At 40.2% G+C, this 20,222-nt stretch overlaps 1 pseudogene; it reads right to left on the bottom strand.

The window, feature by feature from the left end:
- On the bottom strand, positions 9,822-11,178 carry LOC102169115 (annotated as a pseudogene).

Below are 20,222 nucleotides of genomic sequence, written 5' to 3'. Positions count from 1 at the left end.
GGAGAACTCATTGAACTATATAACATTTGGGGGGGCTTTAAAGTTCAGTATCATCTAGCATTTGGAGATCTGCAAGTGGGCACTCATCATTATGACTGAACTGTTAGATAAAGAGTGCTGGGGAGTAGAAATTGATCCAGTGTTAGCCTCTGATAGCTCTGGAATACCACCTGAAAGTCTAATGGAATTTTTGAAAACTACTCTTGAGGTCCATATTATAAAACTGGAAGCTGAGAGAGGGAAGTACACTATATTTTGAATGGAAAACCGCTCACATTATAGCATTCTCTCTCTAGAGTGAATCTGTGAAAATCTTCATCACAAAATCATAGTATGGAAGATGGCCTTTTGCCCAGCATCACCTGAAGAAAATGGATTCTTTCCTAGAAACCTGTCTTTCCTGGAAAGCTAACAGGCCCAAGGCAGACATGAGTGTGCTGAGTTAAGACCCCTACCTCACTTTCACCTTTGAGACAGGGTTTCCTGGTGACTGGATGAGCACTCCGGCCTCCATTGGAATTCATGTTAGAACAGCAGTCAAAGTTTGTGTGTAATTGTATGTGCCAACTTGTCTGCCCTGGGTACTCCTGGTTCTCAGGCCGTCAAACTATACCACCGACTTTCCTGGGTCTACAACTTGCAGACCACATATCATAGGATTTCTTGGTCTCCATAATCATATGACCCAATACTTTATACATGTCTCCTACTGGCTCTGTTGCTTTGGAGAGTCCTAATTAAAGGTTACAGGCTACTGTTAAAAAAGAGAGTGGAAGTCGCTCAGGCGTGTGTGACTACGACCCCATGGACTATACAGTCCATGGAATTCTCCAGGCCAGAATACTGGAGTCAGTAGCCTTTCCCTTCTCCAGGGAATCTTCCCAACCCAGGGATCTTACCCAGGTCTCCTGCATTGGAGGCAGATTCTTTACTAGCTGAGCCACGAGGGCAAAGTCTTCCAAGTCTTTGGAAAGTCCAAGAATACCGGAGTGGGTAGCCTGTCTCTTCTCCAGTGGGTCTTCCCAACCGAGAAATTGAACTGGGGTCTCTTGCATTGCAGGCAGATTCTTTACCAACTGAGCTATGAGGCTACATGCCCACTCTTGAGACATTTGGAAAAAAAATAGTGACAGGTATTGCAGAGAAAAATTGGAATTCTGATGGAATTTGGAAATGATAATAGTGATTGGTAGAAAAACAATTATACATGGTCATGGTAATGTGGATAATTGTCAGGATTTATGTCTATAGTTTATGGTTACAGAAAAATAGGAAAAATCTCTACCCATATGTAAGACTTGGGAGACTGCCTTGAGTCATGTGATAAAGGTGCTATCAAATACCTTTTGGGACATCAGGCCTACCTGGGGTCAAACATTATAGGATCCATTTTTAGGGACATTTAAATGAGGAAACACATTCAACCTGAGGCCTGGAAGACACTTGAATCATCTTTCTTAGGTCTCAGATTTGGGTGGAGAAGCAGGGTGTCACACTCCTTATCTTTAGATAACAATTCTAGCCAGCTTTGTTGGAAAGAGGGATCAGTTCAAATCTGAGCTGGAATTGAGTTTACAGACCTGATGAGCAAAGTTCTGGGCAATGGAAATAAATATATTCCTTATCTGTTAGTCACGTTCAGTTCAGTTCAGTTGCTCAGTCATGTCTGACTCTGCAACCATATGGACTGCAGCATTCCAGGCTTCCCTATCACCAACTCCCAGAACTTGCTCAAACTCATATCCATCGAGTCAGTGATGCCATCCAACCATCTCATCCTCTGTCATCCCCTTCTGCCTTCAATCTTTCCCAGAATCTGGGTCTTTTCCAATGAGTCAGTTCTTCACATCAGGTGGCCAAAGTATTGGAGTTTTAGCATCAGTCTTTCCAATGAATATTTAGGACTAATTTCCTTTAGGATTGACTGGTTTGATCTTGCAGTCCAAGGGACTCTGAAGAGTCTTTTCCAACACCACAGTCAAAAGCATCAATTCTTTGGCACCAAGCTTTCTTTATGGTCCAACTCTCATATCTGTATATGACTACTGGAAGAACCATAGCTTTGGCTAGATGGACCTTTGTCAGCAAAATAATGTCTCTGCTTTTTAATATGCTGTCTAGGTTGGTCATAGCTTTTCTTCCAAGGAGCAAGTGCCTTATAATTTCATGGCTGCAGTCATCATCTACAGTGATTTTGGAGCCCCCAAAAATAGTCTCTCACTGTTTCCATTGTCTCCCCCTCTATTTGCCATGAGTGATGGGACAGGTTGCCATGATCTTAGTTTTTGAATGTTGAGTTTTAAGCCAGCTTTTTCACTCTGGTCTATCACTTTCATCATGAGGCTTTTTAGCTCCTCTTCATTTTCTGTCATAAGGGTGATGTCATCTGCATATCTGAGGTTATTGATATTTCTCCCTGCAATCTTGAGGGCAGCTTGTGCTTCATCCAGCCTGGCATTTTGCATAGTGCATATAAGTTAAATAAGCAGGGTGACAGTACACAACCTTGATGTACTCCTTTCCCTATTTGGAACCAATCCGTTGTTCCATGTCCAGTTCCAACTGTTGCTTCTTGACCTGCGTATAGATATCTCACCAGGCAGGTAAAATGGTCTGGTATTTCCCTCTCTTGAGGAATTTTCCAGTTTCTTTTAGTGTACATAGTCAAACGATGGTTTGTGATCTACACAGTCACACAATGGTGTGATCACTCATCTAGAGCTAGACATCCTGGAATTTGAAGTCAAGTAGGCCTTAGGAAGCATTACTATGAACAAAGCTAGTGGAGGTGTTGGAATTCCAGATGAGCTATTTCGAATCCATGAAAGTGCTGCACTCAATGTGCCAGCAAATTTGTAAAACTCAGCAGTGGCCACAGGACTGGAAAAGGTCAGTTTTCATTCCAATCCCAAAGAAGTGCAATGCTAGAGAATGTTCACGCTACTGCACAATTGCAGTCATCTCACATGCTAGCAAAGTGATACTCAAAATTCTCCAATCCAGGCTTCAACAGTATGTGAACCGAGAACTTTCAGATGATCAAGCTGGATTTAGAAAAGGCAAAGGAACTAGAGATCAAATTGCCACCATCTGTTGGATCATCGAAAAAGCAAGAGAATTCCGGTAAAACATCTACTTCTGCTGTATTGATTACACCAAAGCGTTTGATTGTAGATCACAACAAACTGTGGAAAATTCTTCAAGAGATGGGAGTATCAGACCACCTTACCTGCCTCCTGAGAAATCTGTATGCAGGTCATGAAGCAACAATTAGAACTGGAAATGGAACAACAGACTGATTCCAAATTGGGAAAAGAATATGTCAAGGCTGAATATTGTTACCCTGCTTATTTAACTTATATGCAGAGTACATCATGCAAAATGCCGGGCTGGATGAAGCACAAGCTGGGATCAAGATTTCCAGGAGAAATATCAATAACCTCAGCTATGCAGATGACACCACCCTTATGGCAGAAAGTGAAGGGGAACTGAAGAGCCTCTTGATGAAAGTGAAAGACAAAAAAAAAAAAAAAAAGAAAGTGAAAGATCTTGTTTAAAACTCTACGTTCAAAAAACTAAGATCATGGCAACCAGTCCCATTCTTAACGGCAAATAGATGGGGAGACAATGGAAACAGTTTAATTTTCTTGAACTCCAAAATCACTGCAGATGGTGACTACAGCCATGAAATTAAAAGATACTTGCTCCTTGGAAGAAAAGCTATGACCAACATAGACAGCATTTTAAAAAGCAGAGACATTACTTTGCCAGCAAAGGTCCATCTAGTCAAAGCTATGGTTTTTCCAGGAGTCATGTACAGATATGAGAGTTGGACCATAAAGAAAACTGGCACCGAAGAATTGATGCTTTTGAACTGTGGTGTCAGAGAAGACTCGAGAGTCCCTTGGGCAGCAAGGAGATCCAACCAGTCAATCCTGAAGGAAATCAGTCCTGAATATTCATTGGAAGGACTGATGCTGAAGCTCTAATAGTTTGGCCACCTGATGCGAAAAACTGACTCATTGGAAAAGACCCTGATGCTGGGAAAGATTGAAGGCAGGAGGAGAAGGGGATGACAGAGGATGAGATGGTTGGATGGCATCGTTGAGTCAATGGACATGAGTTTGTGCAAGCTCTGGGAGTTGGTGATGGACAGGGAAGCCTGGCATGGTGCAGTCCATTGGGTCACAAAGGGTTGGACATGAGTGAGCAACTGAGCTTAACATAGTCAAAGGCTTTGGTGTAGTCAATAAAGCAGAAGTAGATGTTTTTCTGGAATTTTCTTGCTTTTTCAATGATCCAGTGGATGTTGGCTATTTAATCTCTAGTTCCTCTGCCTTTTCTAAATTCAGCTTGAGCATCTGGAAGCTCTTGGTTCACATACTATTGAAGCCTGGCTTGGAGAATTTTGAGGATTACTTTGCTAGCATGTGAGATGAATGTGATTGTGCAGTAGTTTGAACATTGTTTGGCATTGCCTTTCTTTGGGATTGGAATGAATACTGGCCTTTTCCAGTCCTGTGGCCATTGCTGAGTTTTCCAAATTTTCTGGCATGTTGAGTGCAGCACTTTAACAGCATCATCTTTAAGGATTTGAAATAGCTTTTAGGATTGGAATATCATATAATCCAACAACTGAGCTCCTAGGCCTTTATCCCAGAGAAACACAGACTGTTTACAAAGAAACTTGCATATTAATGTTTATAACAGCATTTTTCATAATAACCCTAACTGGAAACAATGCAAATGTCCTTTAGTGGGTGAACCATTAAACTGTGTCCCATCTACACCATGGAATACTTCTCGGCAATAATAAAGAATGAGTTATTGATTCATGAATCACCTGAATTAATCTCCAGAGAGCTATACTAAGTGAAAAAAAGCCAGTCACAATATAATAGATATGATACATCTCCGTAACATCCTGCTGCTGGTGCTGCTAAGTCACTTCAGTCGTGTCCGACTCTGTGTGACCCCATAGACGGCAGCCCACCAGGCTCCCCCGTCCCTGGGATTCTCCAGGTAAGAACACTGAAATGGGTTGCCATTTCCTTCTCTAATGCATGAAAGTGAAAAGTGAAAGGGAAGTCACTCAGTCATATCTGACTCTTCGTGACCCCATGGACTGCAGCCTACCAGGCTCCTCTGTCCATGGGATTTTCTAGGCAAGAGTACTGGAGTGGGTTGCCATTGCCTTCTCCACTAGTGGTTGCCAAAGACTAAGGAAAGGGTAGATGTAGGACAGAAATGGGTGTGGCTATAAAAGGATCACATTAGAAATTGCTGTAGCATGAAAGTGTTCTGTATCTTGACGGTAACAATGTTGATATTCTGGTTGTGGTATTGCTTTGCAAGGTACCGCCTTTGGAGGGAACTGGGTAAAAAGTAAATGAGATCTCTCCATATTATTTTTTAAGTGAAAGTTGCTCAGTTGTGTCCGACTCTTTGCGACCCCATGGACTGTAGCTGGCTGGGCTCCTCTGTCCATGGAATTCTCCAGGCACGAATACTGGAGTGAATTGCCGTTCCCTTCTTCAGGGGATGTTCCCAACCCAGTGAGCAAACCCAGGTCTACCGCATTGCAGGCAAATTCTTTACCATCTGAGCCACCAGGGAAGCCTCATTATTTTTTAAAGCAACACATAAATCTACAATTATCTCAGAAAAAATGCTTAATTAAAAAACAAACAAAATGCAGTACATTGTTAAAAAACCAAAACCAAAATGATGGAACTTTCATGGTGGTCCAGTGCTTAGGATTCCTTGCTTTCACTGCCAAGGGCTGAGGTTCAATCCCTGGTCCACAAACTAAGATCCCATAAGCCACACAGCTTGGCCAAAGAACAATAAATAACCTAACAAGCAAATTATATAAATGTGTTGGAAACAGAAAAAAATCAAAGCCCAAAACAAACAAAAAAAACAAGAAAAAATAACAGTACAAACTAATGAAATGAACAAAAAGGCAATAGAGAGGATTAACAAAATAAAAATTAGTACTTTGAAGATTAAGTTACACATTTGACAAGACTGGTCAAAGCAAAAAAGGAAAATGTGCAAGTAAATAAAATATAGACAGAAGAAAAAATGGCTATATGTACAACAGAAAAATTTTATATTTCTGAATTAAACATATATTGAAAAATCTAGATGAAATGGATAGATTCTTGGAAAAACTTCCAAAATGTACAATGGGGATTTCCCTGGTTGTCCAGTGGTTAAGAATTCCCTTTCAATGTGTGGGACATGGGTTCGATCCCTGGTTGGGAAACTTAGAGCCCTCATGCCATGGGGCAGCTAAGCTGGCATGAACCTCAACTAAAAAAAAAAACAGTGCCACAACTGGCAGAATAAAAAACAGAAAACCGTGCAGACCAAAATGTATTAAAAGAAATTGCAAAGAGAATCAGACACATAGCTCTCAAAACGCAGGTGTTTCTCAGGTGAATTCTAACAAATTTTGAAGGAACAGTTTATTCCTATCTTATACAAGCTTTTCTAGAGGGTAGAAAAAGAGAAAACCTTCCAGTTCAATGTGCAAGCCTTTTATAATTTTGATTCCCAAACCTGGTGAGACTAATTCAGGTAAAACAAAATTATAGACATTTTTTTTGTGAACACAGATGCAAAAATTCTAAATATTGTATATCTAAATCCAACTCATATTTTAAAAATACATCAAGAATGAATAGAACTTATTCTCAGAGTATAGTGATAGTTCAACATAGGAAAAATTTATCAGGGTAATTTGCTATATTAAGAGGAGAAAACTATATATTATCTTCATAGCTGCAGAAAATTTTTTTAATAAAGTTCAATATATATGATAAAAATTATAATTTTTATAATTACAAATCAATAATAAAAGATTATTTCTTTAATTTAATAAATTGTTTACCAAAACCTTATAACAAATGCTATTCTTTTTTTTTAAGATTTTTTTTTTGATGTGGACCATCTTTAAAATCTTTATTGAATTTGTTACAATATTGCGTCAGTTTTATGCTTTGGTTTTTGTCCTCAAAGCATGTGGGATCCTAGCTCCCCACCAGGGATCAAACTTACACCTCCTGAATTGGAGAGCAAAGTCCTAACCACTGGACTACCAGGGAAGTCCTCCAAATGTCATTCTTAATAGAAAATTGTAGATGCATTCTCTTTAAGACTGGGAACCAAAATAAAGAGTCCCACTGTGATTGCTACAATTTGATGCGGTACTGAAGGTCTTGGCCTAATGCTATAAGGAAAGACTAAGAATTATTAGGTATAAAGAAGGGAAAGATATAACTGTCATTATTTGGAATTGCTACAATCATTGACTTTAAAACAGCAGAATAAACAAAATTGAAACTAAAACGAGGCTGTAGCTGGCTTGTCAGACATAAGTAAATAGCATACTGGTTAATAGAGTCTACCCTGTTAAAAGATTATCTTTGGACTCTCAGCCTTAAACCACAAGACAGCCTCCTCCAGGAGGAAATTTTGTACAGCTGCTAAAGGAATAAATATTCTCAATGTAGTTAGGTCTATTTACTCAACCTACCATGAATATTTTGAGGACAGGAACTTTGCTGTTGAGAGGGAAAATTGATGAAGCCCCAATCAACTGGTATTCCTTCAAGAATGGAGATATATACTTCCAGTTGGAAAATAAATGAGTCATCTGCCAGGAGGAAATACATAGCATGGGGAACACAGTCAATAATATTGTAAAAATGTTGTATATGGCAAAAAGTAATTACACTGATCACATTGGTCATTTTGCAGTGTATAGAAATATTGAATCACTATGTTGTACACCTGGAACTAACATAGTGTTGTAGGTCAATTATACTTCAGTAAAAAAAATAACCATAATCAAATGGATGTGGAGGCAGGGAAGTTTGCCAAATTCCTTTTAGCAGCATCCTGTTCCTAAACATAATTAGATAAAGTTGTGGGAAAAAGTTGCATTGAAGTCTCACTCAGCTATAGTGTCTGTATTCCAGATCCCAAGTACAGCTCAAATGACATCAGACAAGACAGAAATCATCAAAGCATAACAAAAATGTGATGCTATCTCAGGGTGGCATTGTGGGTCATTTTATTTTCTTCCTTATACTCTTATGTATGAATTACTTGTATAATAAAAAAATGGCATAAAAAAAATGGAAACAGAGTCATCGATATGGAGATAGAAACAGGTGGTTGCCTAAGGGGAGCAGGGCTTGTAGAGGCAAAATAGTGGAAGGGAATTAACAGGTACAAACCTCCCATTATAAAATATAAGCCACAGGGATGTAATATATAGCATAAGGAATATGGTCAATAATATTTTAATAACTATGTTTGGGGAAAGATAGGTACTAAACTTATCATGGTGATTATTTCATAATGCACGCAAATGTCAAATCACTGTGTAGTACACGTGAAACTTACATAGTATTGTACATCAGCTATATTTCAATAAAAAAGAAAACAAAATAGAGAACTCCTTTTTCAAAAAGCAGGAAAGAAATAGTGCTATTAAAAGTACTAAAATGTAGAGGTTTTTCCTTCCTGCCAGAATCTTCTTGATGTGTCCTGGCATTTTTATTTAATGTTGGTCTAAGCAAAGAAAAATTAAAATAGTAAATTATTAGCTTTAATTTTATATTTGATTTCTTATCATGCAGTGGCAGTTTTAAATGCAAATACCAGAGGGTTTTACTGCGTGTAGAATTGCCAAAATTATATAGTTCTGCTTTGAAACTCACATATGCATATGCATTTTATTCTTACATGAATAGTGGAAATATTGCAAAAGGTAACTCAACCGATTTTATTTCACTTCTTGATGAGCACATGTTCTACCAATATTCTTTGACTTACTGATAAATGAGAAAGGCCTGAAAGGAAAAGAACTATGGGTTGCCCTGTTTTTCCCTTTCCTTTTATGTCATCATTTTTGGCAAGTCATCAGTTACTATAAGGAAGTCACATAAATAAGAATATGCTAGGGTTCTTCCATTGTCTGCAATTTTTTTTATCTTGTTTTAAGTATTGTTTTATTTTCTTAACTAATAAACAAAAACTAGGCTTTGAATATAAATAAAATTCTCATTTTCCCAAGTGAAAATGCTGATGCTAGCTAAAGTTGATAATTTAAGAAAGCAGTACTAGTAGATTACTTAGAATTATGGTAGCAACCACCAGAGGAAATAGCAATCAGGAGGACTAGGAATGAGATGATAGACTTTTCCTGATATAGAACTAGGCAGTAGAGTCTCTTAAGATGAGGGGCTTACATACAGTATGATATATAAAGTACATCAGGATTTTAAATGCCTTCAGGAGCTTAGTAAATCATCTTAAGTAAAGCCAGGCACATAAAACAAAAACCAAGAAGAGCCAATTGTATATATTAGTTGGGTACCCGGGTAACTGAAAATTGTTTGTTTGTTTATTTTTAAACAATTGTTGTTTAAAACAGTTGTTTTTAAACAAACAACTTTTATCCTCAAGTGGAAAGTTCAGTTCAGTTCAGTCGCTCAGTTGTGTCCGACTCTTTGCGACCCCATGAACTGCAGCATGCCAGGCCTCCCTGTCCGTCACCAACTCCCGGAGTCCACCCAAACCCATGTCCATGGAGTCGGTGATGCCATCCAACCATCTCATCCTTTGTCATTCCCTTCTCCTCCTGCCCTTAATCTTTCCTAGCATCAGGGTCTTTTCCAATGAGTCAGCTCTTTTGATCAGGTGGCCAAAGTATTGGAGTTTCAGCTTCAACATCAGTCCTTCCAAAGTGGAAAGTAGCCATGTTCAAATGAGTTAAGAGATAAGTAAAAAGGAATACAACTTTATTAAAAGTAAATAAATGTAACATATAACATGTACAGATGGCACATGGTGCCAAATTTATTTGCAGATAGTATTCGAAAGTTCACAAGTTGCACCTTTGCCACAGCCTTGGCTAAATCTTGAGCTAGTGCAGAATTCAGCTGTGCTGATCTTAGCATGCTCAGATGTGGCATACTTGTTCTTGATAATCATGTGCTTTGTAAGCCCATGATTCACCATGACTGTATTTTTGCCAGGTGTTGCATAACAACAAGAAGGGATTCTTCAGTGTATGACAGGTAATGCTGTAGAGATGGTGTCCATTCACCATTATCAAGAATTTTCAGTGCTAAGCAAAAAGCTCCCACTGCAATCTGAGGAGGAAAGTACACCATATTGTAGTCCAGCATAGTTAGTTCCATCAGATATTTGGCTAGAATATGTAGCTCAATATTAACCTCTCCAATCTTAGATGCTCTCTGAGGGAAATGCAGGGGTAGAGGGTGTCCCTAACTAAAATTTACAGCTCTTAGAATCTTCATTTCTATCTGTCTGATTTAGAACTTGGTATAAGTGTTGTCAGTCACAAAGGCAAAGTCACCGATTTCTGGAGGGTACGTTTCCTCATATTTGCTTGCAACAAACATGGCAGTGACTCCAACCAGCTGCAGCATCTTCTTGGGCACACAATTATCCTGCATGAACCGATCAGTTTTGGAACAGTCATGTACATGTTCTCCTGCAGTAACCTGAATTTCATTTGAACATGCACTAGCCAGTCAATTAGGATGGCTCTCATGTTTCCAGTGACTTCACGACCCATTAGGTATTTTGGTTTGACTGCTTGCTCTTCCCTCAAGTTATCTCAGATAAACATAGATAGCTTTTCCATATTCACTGCAGAGTTTTGGATTCACTCCGTCTTCTGTATCCACATCACTCACTGCAAGAATTACATCCAAGAAAGCCTGACGCAGATATTCTTCTGCAGGCGCGTAGCCAGATGTTTCCACGGGGCTTGGAGAGGGAGTATCGACCAAAATGGGCTCAGGGGAAAGTTTCTCTTCCTTAACAGGCTCCGGTTCTGTCTCCGGGCCCAGCTGGGGCTCCAGCACAGGTACAGGAGCCTTTTCCAGAGGTTTTTGCTACTTTTTTAGCAGTAACTTTTCCTGCAGCTAAAGTTTTTGCTTCCTTTTCCCGGGGCAGTTTGGCCTGCGGCTGTTCACTGATTTTGTTAAGGATGTCTCCAAGAGCTGTGGGCCTCAGCCCAGGCTTAGAGGTTGCAACAGTAGCCACAGGCAAGCGCTTTGCCCCTGCCATACTGATCTTTGGCTTATTTTCAGCATTAGTCTTTGTGTTCCTGGTGACCCGAAGCACCATGGCTTCTTCTGCACCAGGCAGCAGCTCGGTGAGAAAGAGAGCACTGGAGCCCCAGACCAGCCAGGAACTTGATGGTTGCACCACAGGCCAACCCATTGTCTGCATTTTAAAAGATTTTTTGTATTTTGGGCTATGGTGCGTCTTCACTGTTAGACATGGGCGTTCTCTAGTTGCAGTGTGCAGGCTTCTCATTGCAGTGGTTTCTCTAGTTGGGGAAGAAGGATTCTAGGCCTGAGGGCTTCAGTGGTTGCAGTAGGTGGACTCAGTAGTTGGCGTCACCTGGGCTTAGCAGCTCCTCAGCATGTGGGATCTTCCCAGACCAGGGATGGAAACTGTGTCCCTTGCATTGCAAGGGGGATTCTTAACCATTGGGCCATCAGAGAAGCCCTGCATTTCTTAGAATGCCATTGCCTTCTTTCTGGGTTAGAAGCAAGTTCTGGTTTGAACAGAAAGCACACCCTGTCGGGATAGTCAGGGCCCCTCTTATGCAGTTGTAGACATCATGAGTTTGCCTTGTACTGGCTTTGAGTCTTGTGAATTAAGGGGCATCATAGGTCCATCGGAATTCACTACCCATGTAGTACTGCAGAGGTTGTACGGGAATGAGACAGCAAGGAACATCATCTGCTCATAAAGTTACTAAGAATTTTAAGGCAATTCTCTGGTGGTCCAGTGACTTGGTGCACTCACTTCTAGGACCCAATTCCATCCCTGGTCCTGGAATTAAGATCCAGCAAGCCCCTTGGAACAACCAAAAAAATAAATAAATAAAAATTTATTGCTGGCAACAACCCAGCATTAAATCAAGTTCTCAATACAGAGTCCTGTGCATAGGACATACATACACCCATGGAGGTGGCCCTCAGTATAATAGAAGGTGGCAAGAATGGTTGTAGACTCCAATTACTATATCCAGTATAGTGCACTTATAAACAGGTGAGCAAGGAAAGTGGATGGAAGGCGAAGGGGAAGAAAGAGCAGAGGAACTGAAAGAAGCCAAGAGAGACACAGGGAGAGGAGAAAGAGAGAGAGAGAGAAACTGGAGTTGACTTCCTAGTTCTGTGAGGCCCAGTTCTACTTCGTGTGTCCTGCTGTTTACCAGCACTACATTGGGCAATGCAGAGAAAATGGAGCCCCACTGGTAGTTCATGCTGTGATATGGGGTGAACTAGAAAAAGATGCCCCTTTCTTTAGATACTTTACTGCCATCTGTTGGGAAACTGTCGTAATAACTATGTGAATGAATAGTGACCACAATGAATGGTACCTCTTGGGCAGAGCTCAGTCTGTATACTTGTGAATGGCAGCCCTGCCTGTTACCCTCAGGGTCCCCAGGAGTCAGAGGCACGAATGGGGATAACTTACAACCTGAGCTTAGCAAACTTAGTGGGTAGCAGGCAGCAGTTGAGACAACAGGCCAAGGGGTGGCCCAGGCACACCTCTGAATAGCAGCTTCAGAGACATTCAGTTGAGAATCAAAACCAATTCTTCGCTTTATATCGCCTTGCCCCTAGGAGCTTATGGAAATTATCTTGGTGAAGGCTTTTGGCCAATTCCAACATTTGAGAAAGTCTAGTGGAGGAGAATAATATTTTTATCTAGGAGAAGCCTGTGCAGGCTAAAAACCCCCACCAAGCTTCCTTTTCTTTTGCTTTTGGCTAGAATTACATTAACTTGTTGCGGTCTACATATCTTGTGTTAATTAAAAGGTCTGAAATAAGATTAATGTATCTTTTATTAATAAAAAATGGGAAAACTATCCATGCAGTTTGTTTCAGAGATATCTTTCTAAGTATAGGGTGTCTGAGGTGGGAAAGCAATAAAAGGACTCTGAAAGTTGCAGCTATTAGAAACTGTACTTCTCTATAAAACTGGGTAAGCCAAAGACTTGAGAGAACGAGAAATCTGCTGAGGTCACTTCATCTGAGCACATTGCACAGTGGGGATTCTAACCCAGGTTTCCTGGTTCCTGAGTGTCGTTCACTGAGTGTTTCCAGTCCCCAGGAGCGGCATCTGCATCTTTCTTCCTCCTCCTCCTCTTCCTGAAATTTCGTGAACTTTTATTCAGGCTCAGAAAAAACCCAAACCATTTCTTTAACATTTGCTAAAATCTATTGAACACTGTGAGTGTATTGCATTGAATAGCAATTATTAACAATTCTTTTGCAAGCTCCACACTTACCAGCAACCCAATAATATCTCTTCTTTGTCCACAGAGTACATTAAACTGTACTCTTAAAAGAGAACATCTCGGGAATTTCCTGGCTGTCCAGTGGTTAGGACTCAGTGCTTCCCCTGCAAGGGGCATGGGTTCGATCCCTGGTTGGGGAACTAAGATCTGGTATACTGTGTGGCACAGCCAAAAAAAAAAGGAACATTTTCTTACGTGTGAATAAAAACAAAGAGGTCCCCAAATATAAACTAGGACATAATTCTGTGAGTTTTTTTAGAAATTCAGTTTGATTATAGTTAATATTTGATGTGTTAAGTCTTGTGCTGTTTAAGTCTGTCAATTCATTATTATAAATTTAATCATTTCAACAATTAAGTTTCTTTAATTTTTCTATATGTAATTACTCTTACATGGTTTTTGTCTGCCATACTAAAGACAAATTGACGTAAACTAGCAAACTGATAGTGTGACACTGGTTTTGTTCATAGCTGAAAAAATACTAAATTATTCAATTGTCAATTGTACAGACTTTTTCCTATTTTTAAATTAAGGTATGATTTACAGTAAAATTTACTGTTTTGGTGTACAATTCTGTAAGTTTTGACAAATACACAATTATGTAACCACCATCACAATTAAGATATATAACAGTTTCATCACCTCCCCCTCCAAAATCTTTGCGAGCTCAACCACAGTTAAATATATCTTCCTCTTGGGATCTGGTCCAAAGGCCTTTCACTTCCCCTCAGCAGACCATCTGGGCTTTCTCAGAAAGCTCTTGGCTCTCGAGTTGATGGGAATAGTAAGGGGCTGTGTTCACAGCCTAAGGGCTGCAGCACATATAAGGTCATCCACCCAGACTCTCAGGCTCTCCTGGGGGCTCAGATGGTAAAGAATCTGCCCGCAGTGCAGGAGACCCGGGTTTGACCCCTGGGTCAGGAAGATCCCCTGGAGTAAGGAATGGCTACCCACTCCAGTATTCTTGCCTGGAGAACTCCATGGACTGAGGAAACACATGGGCTAAAGTCTATGGGATCTCAGTTGGATACGACTGAACGACTAACAGACTTTCACCCAGGCTCTCAAAAGACTCTCAGCCTAGGAGGACAGAAAGGAAGAGGGGACGGAAGGGACCGCTAGTGAGTCACTCCTAGGTTTGTCGAGAGCCTCTGCTTATCTGGTCTAGCAACTCGTTCAGCCTTCTCAGATATAGACAACACACACCCACACATGCACACACTCACAATGACACACACATACAATTATTAACACATGAAAATATGAAGACACATCTAAAATATTTAAGTGCCTACATATACATGACCAACTCTGTATACAAATGTTCACTCACATGTAAGTAAACAGACACATACGTAGATAAACACACGCACATGGTCATGCACAACTTCTGGGAATGTTGCACCATTGTGAACATTATCGGCAATTTGCTCTTCCTGTTGCTCAACTTTATACCTCCTCAGGCCATGGGGCAGGAGATGTTGCTTGCTGCTGACTCTTCTTTGGGGCTTCCTGGTTGCTGTGAGTTATGGTGGCTAAATGTAATGTCTGATTTTCAACCAATTTAGAGCTCTTGCGTCAACAAGCAACATGAGGAACCTGATGCTGGTTACAAATGAGGTACTGGGGGCTGGTGGGACAGCAGGGCATGGATCGGTGTGCAGAGGGACCTGACTGCCTGAGATGTTGTGAGTGTGTCACTCTATACCCAGCATTTTCTTGTGTTAAGAAAGCCTGTATTGGGACTTCCCTGGTGGTCCAGGGGCTAAGACTCTGAGCTCCCAACACAGGAGGTTCAGGTTCGATCCCGGACTAGATCCCCCATGCCGTGACTGACAGTTCACAGACCACAACTAAAGACCTGATAGGCCACAATGAAAATCCAAGATCCTGCGTGCTGCAACTAAAAGCCAGCATAGCCAAATAAATATTTTTTTTTTTAAGGAAGAAAGCCTGTGTTATGAAGCTTGCATTTTTCTGTATAATCAGTGGGATTCATTTCAGTTTGTACATGGTGAACTCTTCACTGAACATTAGAGAAGAGGGGTTTTGAGCACCAGTGAGTTCACCCGCAGGCCTTTCTTGAATGCTGTACTGTGAACTGGGAGTGGGCAGGTTCAAGCCACCCCTCAAGCCCAACCCACTGATCTGCCCCTATCCTCATCCCATTTAAGGGATCAACTCACTCCCCTCAGGGAGTGAGCAAGAGCCCCTGTTACCTTGTACTGCAGCAGGAGTCCCCATAAAGCCTTGCTTGAATGTCTCATCTGGCTTCTTATCAACTTCTATTGGTTAAAGGGTCCAAGGGTCTGTTACCCTGGGTGGGTAACAGAGGAGGAGCCACAAATGAGTGATTAACTCTGGGCTTTCCAAATGAGGATTGGTTATGGGTACTTTATCCCAAGTGGGGTGACTGCTGGGAAAGTAGTAAGTAGTAAATCTTGACTGGAGATAGATGGTGTAAAAGGGGGATGTTGGAAGAATAATAAGGTGGGTGGGTTGAGCCTGGATCATACAAAGCCTTAGCAGTCACACTGGAAAGAGTTTGTGCCCTACCAAGGATTCTGACTGGCCGGGTGTAGCATGACCAGAGCTGTGTGTCTGGAGGATTAATCTTGCTGTGTGAGTAGGGGGCAGTGGAGGAAGGGGATAGCGTTTTTAAAAGTTTTAATATTGTCTATTTTTTGAGTAAATAATGCATTCTTATGGTTCAAAAGTAAAAACGTATGAAACAATGTATAATGAAATATTTCCCCTCTATTCTTGATCCCTGTCAGTTTCCATTTCTAGAACAATACATTTTAACAAAATTATTTATTCTTCCAAAAACAGTATATGCATATACAAGAAAGAAAAAAGTACATATTTCTTTTATCCTTTTTAAACAGATGATAGCATAATACATGCACATTCTTTTTTATGCGTATCACTTTAATTCACACAACAAACATATGAGACAAATAATATTATCGTCTTCCTTTTACAGATGAAAAAATTAAGGCTCAGAGAGGCTAAGAAATTTACCTAAAATTACAGATTTCATAAATGGTAAAGTTGAGATTTGAACCTTGGGTATCTGACTTCAGTGATCTGTTTAGAGCTCCACTCAGAGCTCTTCTTTAATAAGTCAGTTTGCTTCTTCTACATTTTATTTATTGTTTGAAGAAGAGTTGATGTAAAAATTATGAAACTTATAAGTGTACAATGTAGGGATTCACAATTTTTAATGTTCTCCACTCCAGTGTTCTTGCCTGGAGAATCCCAGAGATGGGGGAGCCTGGTGGGCTGCCGTCTATGGGGTCGCACAGAGTCGGACACGACTGAAGTGACTTAGCAGCAGTATGTCATTTATATTTATATTAAATATTAGCTGTATTCCCTTGTACAATGTGTCCTTGTAGCGTATTTTCTACCTAATATTTTGTGTCTTTTAATCCTCTACCTGTATATTGTTTTCTTCCACATTTTAATTGTATCTTTAGCTCATATCTACCTTTTCATTTTTAAAAACCAGTGTCCAAGAAAGAAGTTCAGAATAACTGAAGAATTGCGCATTACTTTGAAATTATTTATTTATTTGCGTTTGGCTGTGCTGGGTCTTCGTTGCTTTGCTTGGGCTTTCTCTAGTTTCAGTGAGCGGGGGCCACTCTTTGTTGAGTGCACAGGCTTTTCACTGTGGTGGCTTCTCTTGTTGCGGAGCACAGGCTCTAGGCACAGGGGTTCAGTAGCTGTGGCTTGGGTGCACTAAGGGCTTAGTTGCTCCGCAGCAGGTGGAATTTTCTTGTACTAGGGTTTGAACCTGTGTTTCATGCATTGGCAGGCAGATTCCTATCCACTGTACCACCACAGAAGTCTACCTTGAACTTTTTATTTTTATTGTGTAATTTTTTTCTTAATTTGAGAAATTGTGATAAAATACATATAAAAGTTATCATTTAAATCATGTTTAAGTTTACAGTTCAGAGGCATTGAGTGCATTCATAATGTTGTGCCACCATCATCATCATCCATGACTCTTTTCATTGGGCAAAATAGATACTCTATGCCAATTAAGCAAAAACTCCTCATTCCTCTCCCCCTGCCTCAGCCCCTGACAACCACCATTTTTTTTTCTGTCTCTATGACTTTGACTCTTCCAGGTACTTAAATAAATGGAATCACACAGTACTTGTCTTTTTGTGATTGGCTTATTTCACTTAGCATGATGTCCTCAAGCCTCACTTGCGTTGTACCATATGTAAAATTTCCTTCCTTTTTCAAGCTGAATAATATTCCACTGTATCTACATGCCACATTTTCCTTATCTAGTCACCTACTGATGGACACTTATGTTACTTCCATGTTTTAACTATTATACACACAGTTTTGCACCTTGCTTTTTACATTAGCAAAGCAACTTGTATTTTTTTCTGTATCAGTATCTAATGAGTCTCCTTTATTTCTTGTCTTTTCTTTTATCCTTTTCTTCTTGTTTTGTTTTACAGGTGCATATTTCAGTATTTGTACAAGCTGTAGTTTCTTTAACCTGTTCCCTAAAGCTGGATATTAAGATTGTTTCCAGTTGGTTTTGTTTGTTTTGTTTTGTCTTGTTTTGCTCTTACAAACAATACTGCAATGCAAATATATATAATTTTGCAGTTAGTGTTGACCCAAGATATACTAATGACCTCATTCCTGCTTTTGAAGGAAGGTTTGTGTCTGTAAGCGGACCTGTGTGGACCATTCCTAGGGACTCACTTCTCTGCTCTTGAGCTGATCTATTGGGATCACATCCTTCCTCCCTTTCTTTACTTTGGTGCTTCTATGTAAGATACAAACTTGCAAGATTAGTCCTACTCTTCCTACATTTCTCTAGGGAAGAACTGACACTCATGAGAGTTATAATGCAAGTAACCCTGTGCATTTCAACCTGATATTTTAAAAATCTTTATTGACTATGTATTAAGCAAAGGGAAATAAACTGACTTATTAATAAAATTATCTACTTTTTTCTTTATATTATAAATAATGGATTTATTATCATAGCTATCATTATATTTTATACAATATGAATTTGTGTTTTTCCTCAGTTTTTCCATTATTGATATCATTATCCAGAAATACTAACTAAACGTGCGGGTAACTTATAAGATACAGCTACAAAGTTTTGGATTGGTCAAAATGTTCATTCAGATTTTCCCAATGTATTGAAAAACTCAAATGAACTTTTTGACTAACCCAATATTTTTCAAACCATGCTTAGTGATTTTCTGGAATTCATGTAACCAAGATGGTTTACACTTTCAGAAACCTGTTCTTTCTCCAGCTTCCTTTGATAATTTTCTGAACCAAACGAGGGTTAAAAGTAGACAACTTGCTATGCTTTCAGTTCAGTTCAGTCGCTCAGTTGTGTCTGACTCTTTGCGACCCCATGAATCACAGCACGCCAGGCCTCCCTGTCCATCACCAACTCCCGGAGTTCACTCAAACTCACGTCCATCAAGTCAGTGATGTCATCCAGCCATCTCATCCTCTGTTGTCCCCTTCTCCTCCTGCCCCCCTTTGTTAAAATTTTCAAAAGCAATAGACTTTTCTAATAGATATGATGTGGTATGTGTGCATATGTGTGTGTCTGTGTGTTTGTGTGCACGTGGTATAAGTGCGAGGAGGGAGGGAAAGAGAGAGAGAGAGAGGGATGAGTGTGAAGCTTTTGAACTGAACTGAATGCACGAGTTGCCAGTTACTGAGATAGGGAAAGTGTATGGAAGGGGCATCGTATTATGGGAGTAAATTAGAAATTTGATTTGGAATATGTTAACTTTGAGATGTCTCTCCAGATTTCTATGATAAGAAGTCAGTTGGATATACAAATCTTGAGTTCAGGACAAGTTCTAGACAGAGTTAATGTATAGAAAATGCTTAAAATGGTACCTTTTGTTGTTCAGTGGCCTAGCCGTATGCAACTCTTTGTAACCCCATGGACTGCAGCATGCCAAGCTCCTCTGCCCCTCACTATTTCCTAGCATTTGCTCAAACTCATGTCTATTGATGATATCAATATTGATACATTCAATAGTATCAATGATGCTATCTAACCATCTCATCGTCTGCAGTCCCCTTCCCCTTATGCCTTCATCTTTCCCAGTATAAAGGTCTCTTCCAATGAACTGGCTCTTCGTCTCAGATGGCTAAAGTATTGGACCTTCAGCTTCAGCGTCAGTCCTTCCAGTGAATATTCAGGGTGGATTTCCTTTAGGATTGGCTAGTTTTCTCTCCTTGCTATCCAAAGGACTCTCAGGAGTCTTCTCCAACAGCACAGTTTGAAAGCATCACTTCTTCGGTGCTCACTCTTCTTTATGATCCAACTCTCACATTCATACATGACTACTGGGAAAACTATAGCCTTGACTATACCTTTGTTGGCAAAGTGATGTTTCTGCTTTTTAATACACTGTTTAGATCTGTCATAGCTTCCTTCCAAAGAGCAAGTGGCTTTTAATTTTATGGCTGCAGTCACCATCTACAGTGATTTTGGAAAGTGAAAGTGCAGTCGCTCAGCCGTGTCTCACTCTTTGCTACCCCATGGACAAGAGTCCACTAGGCTTCTCTGTCCATGGAATTATCCAGGCAAGAATACTGGAGTGGGTTGCCATTCCCTTCGCCAGGGGATCTTCCTAACCCAGAGATCGAACTCAGGTCTCCCACATTGCAGGCAGATTCTTTACCATCTGAGCCACCAGGGAAGCACAAGCAAAAGTGATTTTGGAGCCCAAGAAAATAAAGTCTGTCACTGTTTCAATTGTTTCCCAATCTATTTGCCATTAAATGATGGGACCGGATGCCATGATGTTAGTTTTATGAATGTTGACTTTTA

The sequence above is a fragment of the Capra hircus genome, chromosome 15 (genome assembly GCF_001704415.2).
Source record: "Capra hircus breed San Clemente chromosome 15, ASM170441v1, whole genome shotgun sequence".
Lineage (NCBI taxonomy): Eukaryota > Metazoa > Chordata > Mammalia > Artiodactyla > Bovidae > Capra > Capra hircus.
The sequence above is the reverse complement of the archived record's forward strand: the minus strand, read 5'-3'. Positions and strand labels throughout refer to the sequence as shown.